The sequence below is a fragment of the Erythrolamprus reginae genome, chromosome Z (assembly GCF_031021105.1).
Source record: "Erythrolamprus reginae isolate rEryReg1 chromosome Z, rEryReg1.hap1, whole genome shotgun sequence".
Taxonomy (NCBI): domain Eukaryota; kingdom Metazoa; phylum Chordata; class Lepidosauria; order Squamata; family Dipsadidae; genus Erythrolamprus; species Erythrolamprus reginae.
The window spans coordinates 86,045,891-86,064,674 of record NC_091963.1 but is presented as its reverse complement, the minus strand read 5'-3'; the positions used below and the strand labels follow the sequence as shown (position 1 = coordinate 86,064,674).

Below are 18,784 nucleotides of genomic sequence, written 5' to 3'. Positions count from 1 at the left end.
AATATAAAAGGTCTGACCGTTGGAAAGGAGACATATAAAGTCCAAGCCTTTGCAGACGATCTGACTTTCATAATTGAAGATCCGATAACGACAGTCCCAATATTAATTCAGACAATAGAACAATATGGAAAGGTAGCAGGTTTAAAAATAAATAAAAGTAAAACACAATTTATAACAAAAAATATGAGTAAAATGCAAGAAAGTAAACTGGAACACATCTCTGGAATACAAGTAGTTAAAAAGGTTAAATATTTGGGAATATGGCTAACAGCAAAAACAATAACACTAAAAAATGATAATTATACAAAATTAATGGTGGAAATTAAAAAAGACTTAGAAATTTGGAATAACTTAAAAATATCCTTTTTGGGAAGAGTGGCCACAATTAAGATGAATATTTTGCCTAAAATCTTATTTTTGTTTCAGGTGATCCCAATAAATCCACGGGGAAACTTTTTCAAAGATTTAACAAATATAGTTAAAAAATTTGTATGGCAAGGAAGAAAAGCTAGAATAAAGATAAATATGTTAGAAGATATTAAAGAAAGGGGAGAATTTGCACTTCCTAATTGGAAATTATATTATCAGGCAGCCGGCTTAACGTGGATTAGAGATTGGATAACCTTAGAAGATAAAAGAACACTAAACTTAGAAGGATATGACCTTTTGCTTGGTTGGCATGCTTTTATATGGTATGACAAAGATAGAAATCACTCATATTTTAAAAGACATACTTTAAGAAAATATTTATTAGAAGTCTGGAAAGATATAAGAAAAAACCATTTTTAACTATCCCTGAATGGGTTGCCCCTTTAGAAGCAACAATACACCCAAAGTCCATAAAAGAAATGAAAATAATAAGATATAAGGACTTATTAAATGATCAAATGAAATTAAAATCCAGGATTAAACTACAAGAGGAAGGGACAATAATTGATTGGTGGCATTACGCACAGATTCGATCTAGATATCAGAAAGATAGTAGGCTCTATATTTTTAACAAGAATAAAAATTTATTAAGTAATTTAATTACCACTAATCAAACTAAAACAATTGGGAAAACCTACAAATATTTGATAGCACATAAAAACATAGAGCTGACCTTAAAAGATAATATGATAAGTTGGTGCAGAAATATTGGAAAAGAAATAGATATAGATACATGGGAGAAAGTCTGGACTTATAACTGGAAAATGACAAAATCAGTGTCCCTAAAAGAAAATCAAATTAAAATGTTTTATAGATGGCACCTCCCACCAAATAGGATAGCAAAAATGTTTCCCAAAACCTCCCCAATGTGTTGGAAATGTAAGAAAGAGATAGGGTCTTATTATCACCAATGGTGGACATGTAGCAAAGCTAGAATGTATTGGAAGATGATAGAGAAAATAATGAAAGAAATAGTAAAGCAAGATATAGAAATTACCCCGGAATTCTATTTATTAGGAATTACAAACCAGAGTTATAAGAAAGAAATTTTATATTTAATTATACATATTTTAACTGCGGCTAGGATTATATATGCGCAAAATTGGAAAGGGGAGAATATCCCCAAAGAAGAAGTCATCACAAAAATATTAGATTGCGCCGAGATGGATATGATGACAAGACGCTTAAATGATCAAGAAGATACGAAATTTTATGAAACGTGGAACAAAGTTTATATATGGATAAATAAGAAAAAATAATAGAAAATTAAGATACAAATGTGTAATTGGTTTGTAAGGATAAGATTTTTTCTTTAGGTTATAGTAGTGTTAGACAAACTAAGTTTGGTTTAGAAATATAGCAGAATTAGGTTATATACTAAGAATTATTATGAGAAGAATTCTTTTTTAAATGAAAAGCTTAACAAATCATTTTTTCTAATATTCAATTATATATTCAATTATGTATTCTTTTTTCTGTATTTTAAATTTATACTTTCGAGATAAGCGGGCAACATACATCCCCACCTTTTAATGTTAAATGTACGTATGTCTGTTTGTCTATTTTATGAAAAATTAATAAAAAGATTTTTTAAAAAATGAACAGACTTATAATGAAAGAGACCTTCATCTCATCTTGCAAGAAGTCTGCTGGAGAAGAATTTAAGAAATTTCTGCAAATTTCTTAAATTCAAATTTAGAAATGGAATGAGTTGGTCCCGTTCCCCCAGGAATACTGGGAGTCTGGCTAAATAAATCTTTGGTCTCAGCTGAATGCTGACCTGGGGGGGGGGGATTGGAGCAGCGGCAACTACTTGGTTCAGCTGGAAAATCATGACTTGGTTTTGTAAAGCAGTTACTGTCTGTGTTAAAGCTAAGAAATCATTCTGCAAATTGGCCATGGTGAAATGCTCGGCTGGATTCTCTTGGCTTTTCTTCAAAATGTTCTGAACCTGGACTGGGATCTGGCTGGCTACTCCAAGAATACGAGCTTTACAGGCTTGTAATTTTCAAAACTTCTTTATTTATTTTTCCTTCCACATTGGATTTCATCATATACATCTCCGGCAAGCAAAATGCATTCCAATCTCACAGACAAAACTACAAAGTTATAATTCTTTCTAAAAGAACAGGCTATCTACTTCAAACATCTTCTCATCTCTGGGTCAGGTTCACACTATTTATAAATAGTTTTATCATGCAATATAAAACTCACTTCTCCAGAGAAACAGCAAACATATTCATCTTGTTTATAGCACTTTGAAGAAAAGCATTCATCTTTTCCGGTCACACTCTGAATAGCATATTAAAACTTCTTCCCCCCAAGTTTGTCCCTCCTTTTTTCTAACCTTCGGAATTTGGCACTTAACCAAGGATTATTCTCTACACCCCCACTATCTGAAGAATTATTACTTTCCCTACTATCATCAGATGGATGTTCTATCAAATCCTCATCACCACTAGCCTCCTCCACATTCCTTAAATCAGGGTAATCAACAGTTTCTACATCGTCTTCATCTTCTGAATTTGACATTTCCAAAGGCTGATAGGAAACACTCACAACACTCCCCCCCTCTTCTCTCACACACATACACCCATACCTTGTCTGGACACAAAGTATCTGTTGTTACAGAAGTTTTAATTTCTCTCTGTAATACACCTGACAATAACCAATGCCTATCTCTCAACTATGTAAAATATATGCATATTTACTTGGCAATAAGGCTATTCTCTTTCCGTGGGCTTTATTCTTAATAGAGACACAACCATGATTGCAGACAGGTTGTTTAATAGGCTCTAAATAAATTTTCTACATTAACAAAATTTATACCTAAATAACAAAATATAGGAACAAAAAATTAGAGCAATAGTCTGAGCTATCCTTCTCCCCCCCCCCCCACCCGCCCCTTTGCTTCCTTTTGCTTTCAGGGCAGGAGGGAAATCAAATAAAACAGGAAGGAGGCAAGGGCAGAAAATGGTACATGGCTACAAAACAGGAGTAGGGCATTTTTCAGCTGCTTTCTGGGTAAAATTGAGGGGACCCAAGTAGGGCTGGGTTCCAACTTACCTCACTGATGGTTTGCTTCCTCAAGATGGCAACCACATGCACAGTGCCAGAAATTCGGTTTCTGCACATGCTCAGAAGAAAAATAAAAAATAAAATAAAAATTAAATTCAAAAATAAAAAAAGAAAACTGAAAATAATAAATAATACTGAAAATACTGAAAACTGAAAATAATAAAAGTAGCAATAGGGGTTGCTGATTTTTTTGCTAAGTACTTGTATTTCAATAAATTGTTAAGATGTCTGGCTTGGTGCAGTGTAACACTTGTTTGGCTGTTGTGTTCCTTAGTACCTTGTGGAACTTTGGGTGCTTCCCTCTTTGCATAGGGATATCTAGCTTATATGGCGAGATCTCTAGATTGCAGTCCTTAGTTTGTAGCTTGCAGTCAGAAGTGGAAAGATTGTCCCAGCCACATGCTGTAATGCAGCCATGTGTGCAGCCCCCACTTCCACAGTGCCCCCTGAGGAGGAGGGCTGTGTGGACAACTGTCGGTTCAGGAAGATTACGTGCAGTGGAGCAAAAACATAGCAATTTTGGTCTCTCTGTATCAAATTCCTATAATATTCTTGCGGATTTAAATGGTAAGGATGTTGTAGATATTAGCGAGGCCCCTCAGGCGGAGAATGAGGGGATGTTCTAAGGGGAAGTTGTTGTAAGTGAGGTGCATAGTATCACCAATCCATCTAGTGCAGCTAGTAGAAATTAAAAGAGGACACATTTTCTTGTGGGTGACTTAACTGTTAGAGGTGTTGATTTCGGACAGAGTAAGGATGTGGTGAAGCTGATGAGATGTCTCCCAGGGGCCACTGCCAACAGGGACAGGAGGCAGATTACAAATATTGTCAAGGCTGTGAGTAAAGGTAATAACGCTGATGTGGTGGTGCATCTTGGAACAAATGATTTGTCCCAGAGAAATGTTAATGTAGTAAAAAGAGATTTCCAATGTCTAAGCGTAGAGCTGGGCAAAATAACGGATTCAATGACTTTCTCAGATGTGTTACCGGTTTGTGGCCAGGAGGGTAAAACAAACTTGTATCAGAGAGTTTAATGTGTAGTTAAGGCAGTGGTGTAAAGCTGAAGGTTTTGGCTATGTAAGTCATGATGTCAATAGGTAGTCTAATAGGGAGTTGTTTAAGAGGGATGGTTTGCATCCATCATACAGAGGTACCCAGGTGCTCGGTGAGGAGTTCAGAACTTTTTTGGACAGGCATTAAAACTAGGTAAAGGGGACAGAGATGTAACTGATGTGGATGATTTCTGTCCCCGACCAATGAGGATAAATCAGTTTCTGGAAGCTTATGAAAAGGGAGCTGCAAATAAAATAGATGTAGTTGTTGATGATAAGGGGCAAACTAATAATGAAAATAATGTTCTTCGGGTAATATGCACGAATGCTTGAAGCTTGAGCAACAAGCTCTGTGAGTTAATGGCCATAATATCTAGAGATAATTTGGATCTGGTCACCATAACTGAGACATGGTTTAAGGATTCTAATGAATGGGAAATATCCATACCAGGATATATACTGTATAGGAAGGATAGAATAGAGAGAAGGGGAGGTGGAGTAGCCATTTATGTTAAGGAAAGTCTAAAAATCACTCTAATTCAAAATACATGGGTTTGCATGAAAAATAAAGAAGGTTCTATCATTAGAATTGGGGTGTCCTATAGACCTCCAGGGCAATCTGAGGAATATGACAACAAGATGGTAGATGAAATTACCCAAATGGCAGTAAAGGGAGATATTGTGGTTATGGGTAATTTCAACATACCTGATGTTGACTGGAATATCCCCAGTGCCCTTACATGCAAAAGTAAGAATATAGTAGAGGCCTTCACAGGAGCAGCTCTGGCACAGCTGGTTAAGACACTGACTAGAGGGGAGAAGTTTTCTCCCACCTTGACCCCTGAAACCCATTTGTAAAAACTAAATCTAGAATATTCTCCCCTCTAGTTGGTGTCTTAACCAGCTGTGCCAGAGCTGTTCGTGTAAAGGCCTCTACTATATTCTTTACAACAAATATTATTTACAACAAATAATAAAAATGAAATTTGGAGAAAAATTTAATAGAACTATACAAACTTTATATACAGAACAAGTGGCTAAAATTATAATCAATGGTGACATTACAAAAAAAATAAATATCAAGAAAGGAGTTAAACAGGGATGCCCTTTATTCCCTTTATTATTTATCTTAGCGATCGAAATTCTTCTGATTTAAGTACGAGCTAATAAAGATATAAAAAGTCTTAAAATTAAAAATCAAGAGTATAAATTATTAGCATTTGCTGATGATTTAGTATTTAATATAGAAGGACCATTAGAAACTGGAGGAAAACTTTTAGAAGAGACTAGCAAGTTCGGTAAAGCAGCAGGTTTAAAGATGAATAAAGAAAATACTAAAATAATTTCTAAAAATTTAATGGATAAGAAAAATCAGAAATTGGAATCCAGATAGAAAAAAAATTAAGTACTTAGGTGTAAATATAACTGCAAAAGCCATAACAATTAAGGACGATAACTATCCACAACTACTTGAAAAAATAGAGGAGAAACTTATTAAATGGAATAAATTACCTATTTTAATGATAGGTAGAATCTCAGCAATTAAAATGGTAATCCTCCCACAATTATTGTACATTTTCCAAACAATCCCAATGAATTTAAATAAGAAATATTTTGAAAAATTGAATAAAATGTTGTCAAATTTTATATGGGCAGGGAAAAGGCCAAGAATTCGATTGTCCTATTTACAGGAAAACAGCAGGCAAGGGGGCTTTGGAGCTGTGAGTTCCACCACCTGCTTACTGGATCCGTGTCCCTCCTGGCTGGTTTCTGCCAGCAGGGAGGTGACACGGAGCTGGGTTCAGGAGATTGTCAATGCTTCTGTGGGGAGGGGGGTCCTTTCCAGATCCCTACAAGGAGACACTTGCGCGCCCCCTCCTCAAGAAACCTTCCCTGGACCCAGCCATTCTTAACAACTATCGGCCAGTCTCTATTTGTTGAGAAGGTGGTGACGCTCCAACTCCAACGGTCCTTGGAAGAAGCCAATTATCTAGGCCCTCAGCAGTCAGGATTCAGGCCCGGCTACAGCATGGAAACTGCTTTGGTCGCGTTGATGGATGATCTCTGGCAGGCCCGGGACAGGGGTTTGTCCTCTGTCCTGGTGCTTCTCGACCTCTCAGCGGCTTTCAATACCATGCACCGACTCGAGGGGTTGGGAGCGTGAGGCACTGTTCTACAGTGGTTCTCCTCCTACCTCTCCCGTCGGTCGCAGTCGGTGTTGGTGGGGGGTCAGAGGTCGACCTCAAGGTTACTCCCTTGTGGGGTGCCTCAGGGGTCGGTCCTCTCCCCCTTACTATTCAATATCTACATGAAACCACTGGGTGAGGTCATCCACAGGCATGGGGTGAGTTATCATCAGTACGCAGATGATACCCAGTTGTACATTGAATGTTTACATTTAATGTTTCCAAATGTAAAATAATGCACTTTGGGAAAAGGAATCCTCAATCTGAGTATTGCATTGGCAGTTCTATGTTAGCAAAAACTTCAGAAGAGAAGGATTTAGGGGTAGTGATTTCTGACAGTCTCAAAATGGGTGAGCAGTGTGGTCAGGCGGTAGGAAAAGCAAGTAGGATGCTTGGCTGCATAGCTAGAGGTATAACAAGCAGGAAGAGGGAGATTGTGATCCCCTTATATAGAGCGCTGGTGAGACCACATTTGGAATACTGTGTTCAGTTCTGGAGACCTCACCTACAAAAAGATATTGACAAAATTGAAAGGTCCAAAGATGGGCTACAAGAATGGTGGAAGATCTTAAGCATAAAACGTATCAGGAAAGACTTAATGAAGTCAATCTGTATAGTCTGGAGGACAGAAGGAAAAGTGGGGACATGATCGAAACATTTAAATATGTTAAAGGGTTAAATAAGGTTCAGGAGGGAAGTGTTTTTAATAGGAAAGTGAACACAAGAACAAGGGGACACAATCTGAAGTTAGTTGGGGGAAAGATCAAAAGCAACATGAGAAAATATTATTTTTCTGAAAGAGTAGTAGATCCTTGGAACAAACTTCCAGCAGACGTGGTTGGTAAATCCACAGCAACTGAATTTAAACATGCCTGGGATAAACATATATCCATTGTAAGATAAAATACAGAAAATAGTATAAGGGCAGACTAGATGGACCATGAAGTCTTTTTCTGCTGTCAGTCTTCTATATTTCTATGTACATCTCCACCCCATATCCAGTCAACAAAGCAGTGGAAGTGATGTGCCGGTTCCTGGAGGCTATTGGGGTCTGGATGGGTGTCAACAGACTCAAACTCAACCCGGATAAGACGGAGTGGCTGTGGGTTCTGCCTCCCAGAGCCAATTCCATCTGTCCGTCCCTCACCCTGGGGGGGAACTGTTGACCCCCTCAGAGAGGGTCCACAACTTGGGCATTCTCCTCGATCCACAGCTCACATTAGAGAACCATGTTTCAGCTGTGGCGAGGGGGATGTTTGCCCAGGTTCACCTGGTCCACCAGTTGCAGCCCTATCTGGACGGGACTCACTGCTCACAGTCACTCATGCCCTCATCACCTAGAATTTCGACTACTGTAATCAAATCGTGCAGAATGCAGCTGCGAGAGCAGTCATGGGCTTCCCAAGGTATGCCCATGTTACACCAACACTCCACAGTCTGCACTGGTTGCCGATCAATTCCTGGTCACAATTCAAAGTGTTGGTTATGACCTCTATAAAGCCCTTCATAGAATCGAACCAGAATATCTCTGAGACCGCCTTCTGCCGCACGAATCCCAGTGACCGATTAGGCCCCACAGAGTGGGCCTTCTCCGGGTGCCGTCAACTAAACAATGTCGTTTGGCGGGCCCCAGGGGAAGAGCCTTCTCTGTGGTGGCCCCGAATCTCTGGAACCAGCTCCCCACAGAGATTAGAACTGCCCCCACCCTGCTTGCCTTTCGTAAACTCCTCAAAACCCACTTTTGTCATCAGGCATGGGGGAACTGAGATATCTCCCCCGGGCCTATACAATTTATGTATGGTATATTTGTATGTATGTCTGCTTAATAATGGGGTTTTAAAAATATTTTACATTGTAAATTATTAGATTTGTTATGAACTGTTTTATTGTGTTGTGAGCCGCCCTGAGTCTACGGAGGGGGGTGCCATACAAATCTAATAAATGAAATGAATGAAATCTAAAGCCTCCTTGGAAACTGTATTACCAGGCAGCAGCTATGATATGGATAAGAGATTGGCTTACCCTAGAAAACAGCAGAGTATTAAGTTTAGAAGGCCATGAATTAATGTTGGGTTGGCATGCTTTTGCATAGTATGAGAAATATAAAGTGCATAACTATTTTAAAAACCAATAATTAGAAATTCCCTATTAAAAGTTTGGTTAGAAATTTTAAAAGATCATGTTTTAACTGTCCCAGTCTGGATTTCACCAATAGACGGAGTAAGACATCCAAACTTAAAAAAAACTACAGAAGTATTAAGATATAAAAATCTTTTAGATTCCCATTTAGAGTTAAAAACTAGGCAAGCTTTACATGATGATGATAGGGAAATAGACTGGTGGACGTATACTCAAATCCAAGCAAGATTTTCAGCAGACAAAAAGACTTACCTTTTTCAGAAAGGGGAATCAACTTTTGATAAAATAATTATGAAAAACCAAGAAAAAATGATTGGGAAAATATATAAATATATGATAAGGTCCAAAATAGAAAGTAATAGGGTAAAAGGTACCGTGGTTAATTGGTGCAGGAACTTTGGGCACACAATAGACATGGACAAGTGGGAAAATTCATGGACGTACAATTGGCAGATAACAAAGTCTACAGCATTTAAAGAAAACCAGATGAAAATGTTCCATAGATGGCATTTGCCACCCAACAGATTCGCTAAAATGTATCCGAATCTTCAATCAAATTGCTGGAAATGTAAAAAGGAAATAGGGACATAATATCATCAATGGTGGACCTGCCCTAAAGTGAAATACTATTGGAACTTAATACAGAAGTGGTTAAAAGAAATAGTGCAAGAGGAAATAGAAAAGATGCCAGAATTCTATTTATTAGGAATTCCTACTCAGAAGTATAAAAAAGAAACCCAATATCTACTAATACATATTCTAATGGCTGCCAGGGTAACATACGCTCAAAGATGGAAAGATACTGAAACTCCGAGAGAAGAAGAAATAATAAACAAAATCACTGACTGTGCTGAAATGGACATGACAAGGCGGTTAAAGGGATAAGAAGAATCTGACTATTGTAAAATTTGGTATAAGTTTTATGAGTGGCTCGATAAAAGAATGCTATTGTAAATACTGTAACATATAGTAAATGGTACAAAACTATGTGAATGTTTGTAAATAGTAATTAGGTACAGTTTATACATTTTTCTTCCTTTTATGATTCTTTTCTATCACCTTTTCTTAATATGATCTACAAGATTCGTATTTAAATTTCTTAGACTTCTAAAAAATACGGAGCAGTTTGGGCTCCTTTTTTAGGTTATGTGTTGTTGTATGTGTCTTTGTTTTGTCTTGGAACTAAAAATCAATTAAAAATTTTAAAAAAAAGAAATTGAAAAGGAAACAATTGATGATGTACAATGAGATCCAATGGAACAAGGTGAGAATGACGATGCAACCAAAAAATATTGCGCTGGGGGACAAAAACAGTGCAACAAATGACAAGATATTTGAAGAAGAGGAAAGAAAAATCATGTATATTAGCACTGAGAGACCCTAGTGGAGAGGTTAGATATGGTAAAGAGCAGCTAGAGAAGATAATGAGAAAATATTATGAGGATTTGTATAAAGAGGATCAGGTAAATATAGGAGTACTTAATGTTGGAGAAGATAAACAAATTGAATGCAGAAATTACACAAGATGAAATTGCTAGAGTAATTTAAGGGTTAAAACAAGCCAAAGCACCGGGCCCGGATGGCTTTACAGGGGAATTTTATAAAACTTATATGAATGAATTGTTGCTGCATTTGGGGAAACTGTTCAATAATATATTGTTAGCTCATGATATCCCGCAGACATGGAAACTTTCAGAGATTGTTACTATTCTGAAGATTGATCAAGATTTAAGAGAGCCTGGGTCCTACCATCCTATCAGCTTGGCAAATCAAGATTATAAAATATTTATGAAGATATTGTCAAATAGACTAAAAAATATTTTACCAAAAATAATTGAAGAGGATCAATATGGATTTGTGAAGGGAAGGAAAATAAGTGAACCAATTAGAAATGTAATAAATGTGATGCACCATGCTACCATTACTAAAAGGAAATTGGGAATTTTGAAATTAGATGTTTATAAAGCTTTTGATAAAGTTAACCATAGCTATTTATACAAACTATGTAAGGAATTAAATATGGGGGACAAATTTAGTGAAGTTGTAAAAGAGATTTATAAAGGGAATGAAGCGCTATTTAGGGAGGAGATAGAGTTAGAGAAAATAAGAGAAAAAAGTGAGGGTACAAAGCGCAAACAAGCAATATATATATAAGATGTTAATGCAGTCAGACAGGGATGTGATCCAAGGATTGACTAAATGGTGGCAAAATGAGATACAAGTAGAGGTGCAAGAGATGAAAAATATAGTAGAGAATATAAGGAAAATTAAGAATACAAGAATTAGGGAAATGAGAAGGAAAATATTGCATGTGGTATTACACATCCGTTCAACTTGCACACTTTCAGCAGAATGTTAAAGGTATTTGTTGGCATGGGTGCCAAGATAAAGGAGTATTTATGCATATGTTTTGAGAATGCCCAGTAGTGCAGAACTTTTGGCAAAAAGTGCAAGAGGATATCAATAGGATATTAAATATAAGATGGATAATTACTAAGGAAATGGCAGTATTAGTTAAAAGTAATGAGATGGGAGAATTCAGAGAAATAAAACAAGCAGCGATAGAAAGCACTCAGGCGGTAATAGTATTGGTTTGGAAGGACGCGACAAAATGGACAATACAAAATTGGTACAGGTACATGGTGGACCACATTCAGTTTGAGATTATGGATAAAAGGATGAATTTGATTAATGAAACTGATTTGCAACAAATGATGGAACGATGGGACAAGGTAAGACAATATATGGCGAGTAGTATCCGAGACCAAGCTTTAAGAAACAAGTTGGAATCACTTGATAATACATAAATATTTTGCTCTTGGGTTAAAATGGTTTATACAAGAAACACCCCCGATTGGTGGTGGGATACGAATGTTTGTCTGGTGGTGGGCACAATCACTGAGCACTTGTTATATGTTGTGTGTGTGTGTTTTTACATTATAAAATCAATAAAAATATTTATTTAAAAAAAGTTTGTTAAAAATTCTATTTCTCTTATTTGATGAATTAAGTCTGTTAACGTTGATTGAAATCCATTTAAGCTCTTCATCCATTTTAAATTTGTATTTGTTTTCCTATATTAAGGCTTTTGCCTGTCCTTTGCTGCTCTCGTCATCACCCTTTCTCTTTGTTCCTTACTATCAGTCAGAAAAAGTTGTTCAATACTTGTTATCGCTTCTCGTTCTTGAGATGAAATACAGTGATCCCCCGAGTTTCGTGATCTCGATCTTTGCGAAACGCTATATCGCGATTTTTCCACCCGATGACGTCACTCCCTTCCTTTCTCATCTTTCTTTCTCTCTCTCTTTCTCTATGTTGCTTCTTCCTCTCTCACACTCTCTTCCTCCCTCTCTCATCTCTTTCTTTCCTTCTCTCTCTTTCTCTATCTCTCCCCCTCTTGCTCTCGAGCGGCAAGCGAGCAGCCGGGCGGACGGGTGAACAGGCGGCCGGGCGGGTGGGCGAACGGGCAGAGCGGCCGGGCGAACGGGCAAGCGGAGCGGCCGGGCGGGCGGGCGAACAGGCAAGCGGAGCGGCCGGGCGGGCAAACAGGCAAGCGGAGCGGCCGGGCGGGCAAACAGGCAAGCGGAGCGGCCGGGCGGGCGGGTGAACGGGCAAGCGAGCAGCCGGGCGGGCAGGTGAACGGGCAAGCGGCAAGCGATCTTGGGGTTTCCCCTTTGCCTGGGCGGCGGGGAAGACCCAGGGAAGGTTCCTTCGGCCGCCCAACAGCTGATCTGCTCTGCAGCGCGGCAGCAGCGAGGAGCCGAAGATGGGGTTTCCCCGTTGCCTGGGCAACGGGGGAAACCCCATCTTTGGCTCCTCGCTGCTGCCGCGCTGCGGAGCAGATCAGCTGTTGGGCGGCCGAAGGAACCTTCCCTGGGTCTTCCCCGCCGCCCACACGCAAACTCCACCATCTGCGCATGTGCGGCCATGAAAAAAAAGGGCGCGCATGCGCAGATGGTGTTTTACTTCCGCACCGCTATATCGCGAAAAATCGAGTTTCGCGAGAGGTCTTGGAACGGAACCCTCGCGAAACCCGAGGGATCACTGTATATCTGTTCCTCCTGCAGCCACATCTAGTAGGTATTCGTCACTTATGACTTTTAGTCCCTCTTCTGTGGGAGCTGGTTCTTTTGCCCTCACAACTACTTGCATCTCCTTCGCTCCTTCCTTGGTTTGTTCAAACTTCTGATCAAAAAACAGTTCAGCTATTTTAAATGAATCCAGTCTATATCTTTGACCTTGCCATGCCAGAAATATACCCTCTGGAATCAGCCATCTAAAATTGATTCTTCTTTGGTGAAGCTTTCTTGTTAAAAATTGGTATTCTCTTCATAGATCTCTTATCTTCCTTGGGACCTGTTTTAAGACTATAATTTCCTTCTCTCTATACTTGATAGTTGCAGTTCTCAGCTTTTGAAGTATTTGTGTTCTACACCACTTTTTAGTAAATCTAGCGTGAACTTCTCTTGGTAAATTGTGTCTGGCCATGAATCTAGTGCCCACTCTGAAAGCTTCATCAATATCCATCATTATTATTTCTTTGTCTTCTTCCATTGTTTCTGCCAAAATATCACCTAAAATCTCTTGAAGATTCTTACCTTTATCTTCTGTAATGTTCTAAAAATGCAGATAAAATTCTGCGCGGTCTGCCTCAAGAATTAGTGAAATTCTTTCTTGTTTTTTCTCTTCTGTCATCAATTCCTCTATCTTTGCATCATGGGTCTGCACCTTTTCTTCGACCTTTTGTATTCGTTGCTCATTTTTAGCAATAATTTCCTTCATTCCTTTCATTTCAACGTTAATGGAATTTAAATTTTTAATCACTTGGTTCAGATTTTCTTTAACTAAATTGAATTCTTGATTAGCACTTTCTCTACTCAATTTTACTTCTTCTCTTAAACCTTGAATTGCACTCTTAATTTCAGCAAATTTCAATTTCTCTGTGATGCTTGATGTCTGTGGAGGAGTGCTTGTAGAATGAGATGGTTTCTTTGCTGCCATTTTATAATTTTCCGGTCACAATTCAAAGTGTTGGTTATGACCTATAAAGCCCTTCATGGCACCGGACCAGATTATCTCAGGGACCGCCTTCTGCTGCACGAATCCCAGCGACCAGTTAGGTCCCACAGAGTGGGCCTTCTCCGGGTCCTGTCAACTAAACAATGTCGTTTGGTGGGACCCAGGGGAAGAGCCTTCTCTGTGGTGGCCCGGCCCTCTGGAACCAACTCCCCCCAGAAATTAGAATTGCCCCCACCCTCCTTGCCTTTTGTAAGCTTCTTAAAACCCACCTCTGCTGCCAGGCATGGGGGAACTGAGACATTCTTTTCCCCTAGGCCTTTACAATTTTATGCATGGTATGTTTGTATGTATGTTTGGTCTTATAATAAGGGTTTTTTAGTTGTTTTAGTATTGGATTGTTATATGCTGTTTTTATTATTGTTGTTAGCCGCCCTGAGTCTGTGGAGAGGGGCGGCATACAAATCAAATCAAATCAAATCAAATCAAATCAAATCAAATCAAATAAATAAATAAATAAATAAATAAATAAATAATCCAATTAGTCTTCCAGGAGTATTCCAATCAGGTAATAATCCAAAGGGTGGGTATACAAACCCAGTGTTGAAAACACCCGATAAAATAAAAAAGTAGTTTCAAAAAAATCCAAAATAATCCAAAAAATCAAATATAACCCAATCAATAGATAGAAAAATCCAATGATTGAAAAAACACAAGGTAATAATCCAAAGGGTGGGTATACAAACCTGGTGTTAAAAACACCTGATAAAATAAAAAAATAATTAAAAATAATCCAAAAAATCAAATATAATCCAATGAACAGATAGAAAAATCCATTAATTGAGAAAATACAAGGGGGTTACAAACCCAGTGTTAAAAACTCCTGATAAAATTAAAAAATAGCTTTTGAAAAAAATCAAAAATAATCCAAAAAGATCAAATATAATCCAGTGAATAGAAAAATCCAGTGATCGAAACCCCCCCCCCAAAAAAAATTAAGTAGTCAGACCCAACACTTAAATTGGAGTCTGATAACAAGAGTAATATAAAAGCCAATTCTCAGGAAGAAGCTATCAAAATCAGAATTTGATAAAAATAATAAGATAATAAAAAATGAAAAAAGTGAAGTAGGCCTAAGAAAATAAAAATAAGGATTTAAAGATTTAAAAATTAAAAATCAAATATAAAATTAATTAGTTTTAAAAGAAAAATAAACTTGAATTATAGATAAAATAAAATTAAGATTCAAATAAAAAAAGTAGCTGGGTATAAAAATTGTAGTGTCTAATATATATATATACAATATATATTGATTATAGAATTATAAGTATAACCCTTGAAGGGTCTTTTAGCTGAATTATGATACAGAAGCCTCAAACCAAGAAGCAGAGTTATTGTACTTTTCAAAACAGAAGAAAAAAAACTGTTTATCACTTTGTAGCAATAACAGACTGAGTCAGCAAGCTGCACCTGCCTTTGTTATTAAATATAGCAAAATGTCAAGGCCACTTTCCCATGCTGCAGCCTATACTTTTTCTTTTAACTTTTTGCCACTAGATGGCAGTATAAGAAAAGCCTTTCAGGGCGAAAAAAATCTTTCGAAGTAAAATACTGTATTTTAAATATCTTAAAACATAAAAATATGAAAACAATAAAAGATGCTGAAAATCCAGCCCAAACATGCAGTAATACCTTTCTCTTTCAAATATCAATTTCTTTACAAAAACGCTGTTAACATATCGTTCTGACACTTTAAATGCAGCATTCAGGAGAGATGGCAATACAGAAAGCTTTCCCTGCCGTTGAACCAAAAATCAAAGTTCCGGTGTTTTCACATCTCTCCCTCACCAAAAAACCCGTTCCAAGTCAAATTTTAAGAAACCTCCAATATATCTCTTCTCTCCAAAGTCCAGATTTTAAAATCCCAAAACAATTCTCTCACCAGATGGCTTTATGGATGGTAATAAACCCCTCAGCTTCCGTCACCCTCGAAGCTTAAGGTAACAGGTTACTTCCAGCAGGCTGATGGTCAGGGCACTGGCTTCCTGCAGGATTTTGCGATATCCTGCGGTTCCCCAGATGTTCCCCTCTCTCACCTGACTCTCCAAGCCAGGATAGTCCATATCGTGTGACCCCAATCAGCCGCAGTTCAACAGGCACCCCAGAGAACTGGGGAGTCCGTTGTGTCGCTTCGGCTTAGCTCCGCCCTCCCCTGCAACCCGAACATTTGAGGAAGGTTTGGGTGGTTCTTGGGGGTCTTGCCTGGGACATCCGGATCTTGAAGCAGCTGTCATCTACGTCTTCGGGGGGGGGGCGACTCTTGCATTTTGGAGGTGTCCGGAGATACACAGCTGTCTATTTTAAAGACAGTGGAGCTTTTAGCGTGTTTTCTAAGTTCTTCAGCCGCAGCCTTGGAGACTTCTACAGTTTGGGCTGATTTAATGACTTTTTGTAAGGTTGTCTCCTCCTCGGCAAGGAGCTTGTTTTGAGCCAGGTCAGTGCCAGTTATTCAAAACCTAAACTTTAGGCGACCTTACTTATTAACATATTTACATATGCAACAGAAATAGCAAAATGTGTAGATATAGTTAATGCTAGCACCCAAAATTGGTCACAAAAAAGGCCAGTAAAACAATAGTCAAAGCCTTAATGGCGCCAGGAAGGAAAAAACCCACTCCTTCTGATTCAAACATCCTGACTCGCTGTCCCCAGCAAAGCAAGTCCTTTTGCTCTTACCCAAAAGCCCAGCAAAAGAAATAAGAACTACTCGCTGCCGTTTAGATAGAAGCTTTTCAGCCACGTGGTGCTTCCTCCGACAATCCGATCCGCTGACCGGACTTCCTGGTCTTCACTTGTCTGCTCTCCTTGCAGCCAAGCAGGAAAAGGGAAGAGCTGGGCAGCTGCAGATCCTTAAAAGGCCACTCGCCCCACCCAGCTCATTTCCCCGATCAAGAGGCTGCACAGAACATGCTGGGAGGTGAAACCTCCCAATGAACCAGGAAGTCGGTGCCGTGTTATTGGCACCAACGCAAATGTTGTCCCAGCGCCAAAAAGCACCCAGCCTCTCAATTCTGGTGTGAGCAAATCTAAGAGTAACATTACTCCAAGAAGATTGCAAGGTTCCTTGAAGGTCTTCTAATCTAAGTATCTATCTATGGCAGGAGATCCTATATCATTTCAGACTTCTTTGGGTGTAATGTTCTTTGGTAGACACATGATCCAGAGACTCTTGATGAATCCAGAGACTCTTGATGGACACATTATCATAGAAAGAGTAACATAACATAGTGATAGACTTGGAAGAGACACCAGAGGCCCTCCCTTTCAATCTTCTATTCAAATAGGAGACACTATATCATTTCAGAAAAATAACTGTCCAATCTCTTAAAAACCTCATGATGGAGGATCACAAACTTTGGAGACAACCCTGATTAATTGTTCTCACTGTAAAGAAGTTTATCCTTCATTCTAGGTAGTTTCTCTCCTTGATTAGTTTTTATCCATTGCTTCTTTTACTGCCTTTTGGTGATTTGGAAAATAGGTTGATCTTCTCATCTTTGTGCCAACCCTACATATCTCTATCATATCACACGAAATCCTTCTTCTCACTAGACTAGACATATCAAATTCCTGCAACTATTTTTCATATAATTTAGCCTTCAGGCCTCTAATTGTCTTTGTTGCTCTTCTCTACACTCTTTTCTGAAATATTTAAAAGGGACAAAAGAATAAAAAGCACAAAAAAAGACTTTAAAAAGAAAAAAAAGTCTTTAAAAAGAAGAAAGATGTTTATACATATAATATCTTCCCTATTTGAATTCTGATCAATATAATATAGTAATGTTGGTTTTCCACCATTTGCAAAATGAGCCAAAATAATTTTAAATGATTAAATTACTAAATCAATTTATAAAAATTTAATTAGCTGGCTGAATGCTGATTTATTTCAATCACTGCTGGATTTTTTCTTTTTTCTTTCTTTCTTTCTTTCTTTCTTTGTCTTTTCCTTTCAATTTCTATTTTTTGTTTGCTTTTATCAATTTCTATTTTTTTATATGGAAACATGACACGTGACTCTGGATTTGTCTTCTACTAACATGAAAAACTTTTTGATCAAAATAGTCAGAAAATCTGCTTGCTTGCTCATTGCTTTGAATAACAATAAATTGGATTATAGAGGAGGAGGCTGATTTCAAGGGGGGGAAACGAGGCTGCCTAGCAAAAAGTATCTTTAACTGATTCCCCCCCCCCCCTAAAAGATTCAATGAAATTACAAAGACCGTAGAAAACATTTTGAAGACTGAATGGCTTTGGGTACATGGGACACCAGGATCCAGGACCTTGTCATCTTTGACTCTGGATAAGATGGAACTGCCCCAGAAATACCCAATCCACAACTTGAGTTTTTTTCTGGACTTACAACTCCTGTTCAAGGAACAGATGGCAATCACAAGTAGGAGAGCCTTTGCACAACTTTGTGTTGTGCACTCGTTATTGTCTTTCCTGGACCAGGATTCCCTATGCTAAGTCATTCAATCCCTAATCATCTCACAAAAGGACTTTTGCAATGCACTCTACATAGAGTTATCCTTGAAGAGAATTTGGAAGGTACAACTGGTGAAGAGTGCAAAAGCAAGGGTAGTTTTGGGTTCCAAGAATGGCCTCTCCATGAGCTGCATTGTTTACCAATCTGCTTCTGGGTGCTATTAAAGGTGTTGAACACCACTTTTAAAGCCTTTCACAGTATGGGTTCCAGGTTATTTGGGGGATTACCCGCACCATTTGGGCTGGCAGAGGAGGCATACAGTGGTCCTCTCAACCTGATTATTCCAGCAGGTAGGGTCTAGGAGGTGGGCCTTCTCTACTGTTGCATCCAATGTTCCT

The 18,784-nt window shown here is 38.4% G+C and overlaps 1 long non-coding RNA gene across 3 annotated transcripts in view; it reads right to left on the bottom strand.

Moving 5' to 3' along the window:
* Positions 1 to 16,796, bottom strand: part of LOC139153609 (uncharacterized) — a 31,781-nt gene extending 14,985 nt beyond the window's left edge. For all 3 annotated transcript variants that reach the window (XR_011556857.1, XR_011556859.1, XR_011556858.1), the window contains exons 1-2: positions 16,637 to 16,796; positions 3,496 to 3,565 (exon numbers count right to left, since the gene is read on the bottom strand). This is a non-coding gene — a long non-coding RNA (uncharacterized lncRNA). The remainder of the gene's footprint in view (positions 1 to 3,495; positions 3,566 to 16,636) is intronic.
* Between the last annotated feature and the right edge of the window lie 1,988 nt (positions 16,797 to 18,784).